At 47.7% G+C, this 1,361-nt stretch overlaps 1 protein-coding gene across 1 annotated transcript in view; it reads left to right on the forward strand.

Annotated features, from left to right (window-relative positions):
* BRD8 (bromodomain containing 8) overlaps positions 1–1,361 on the forward strand; it is a 50,555-nt gene that overhangs the window by 41,247 nt on the left and 7,947 nt on the right. The window lies entirely within an intron of this gene.

The following is a 1,361-nucleotide window of genomic DNA, read 5'->3' on the forward strand; positions in this document are numbered from 1 at the left end:
TGGCATAGCTGGATGTTGTGGCCGGTGCCTGTAATCCCAGCAATTTGGGAGGCTGAGGCAAGAGAATTGCTTAAGCCCAAGAGTTTGAGGTTTCTGTGACCTGTGATGCCATGGCACTCTACCAAGGGTGACAAAATGAGACTCGGTCTCAAAAAAAAAACTATTTGGTGTGCCCAGGCGCAGTGGCTCACACCTGTAATCCTAGCACTCTGGGAGGCTAAGGCAGGTGGATTGCTTGCGCTCAGGTGTTCCAGACAAGCGTGAGCCAGAGCAAGAACCCTTGTCTCTAGGCTCAGTACTTGTAGCAGAGTGGTTATGGTATCAGCCACATATACCCGAGCTGGTGGGTTTGAGCCCAGCCCAGGCCTGCTAAAAAACAACAACTACAACAACAAAAACAGCTGGCTGTTGTAGCAGGTGCCTGTAGTCCCAGCTGCATGGGAGGCTGAGGCAAGAGAACTGCTTGAGCCCAAGAGTTTGAGGTTGCTGTGAGCTGTTACTCTACAGAGGGTGACATAGTGAGAGTCTGTCTCCAAAAAAATAAAAAATAAAAAGTACTTCGGGGCTGGGTATGTGTGGTGGGTTATACTTGTAATCCCAGAACTTTGTGAGGCCCGGGCAGGAGGATTGTTTGTGGCCTGGGTGACATAGAGAGACTCTGTCTCTACAAAAAAATTTAAAAATTAGTTGAGTTGTAGTACATGACTGTAGTGCCAGCTACTTGGGAGACCCAGGTAGGAGGATTGTTCAAGCCCAGGAGTTTGAGGCTGCAAGCAGTGAGCTAGGATCATGCCACTACACTCCAGCCTTGGTGACAGAACAAGACCCTGTCTCTTAAAAAAATATTACTTTGGGCAGTACTTGTGGCTCAGTGAGTACAGCTCTGGCCCCATACATGGAGGGTGGCAGGTTCAGACCTGGCCCCAGCCAAACTGCAACAACAACAATAACAACAAAAATAGCTGGGTGTTGTGGTGGGCTCCTGTAGTCTCAGCTACTCGGGAGGCTAAGGCAAGAGAATCGCCTAAGCCCAAGAGCTGGAGGTTGCTGTGAGCTGTGATGCCACAGCACTCTACCGAGGGTGACAAAGTGAGACTATGTCTCTAAAAAAAAAAGAAAGAATACAGTATGATCTGATTTTTTTTCTTCACTACACCCTAGATCCACCCATGCTGCCTGTGGGAAGGCAAAACCAATAATTTTTCGTTTTTTTTAAATTTTCTGAAAATTTGGGCTGTGCCCATAGCTCAGTGGGTAGGGCGCCAGCTGTGTACACCAAAGCTGATGGGTTCAAACCAGGCCCGGGCTGGCTAAAATAACAACGACAACTGCAACAACAACAAATCTTTTTTTTTTTTTTT

Source organism: Otolemur garnettii, unplaced genomic scaffold (genome assembly GCF_000181295.1).
Source record: "Otolemur garnettii isolate 467f Iridium unplaced genomic scaffold, OtoGar3 scaffold00003, whole genome shotgun sequence".
Classification (NCBI taxonomy): Eukaryota; Metazoa; Chordata; class Mammalia; order Primates; family Galagidae; genus Otolemur; species Otolemur garnettii.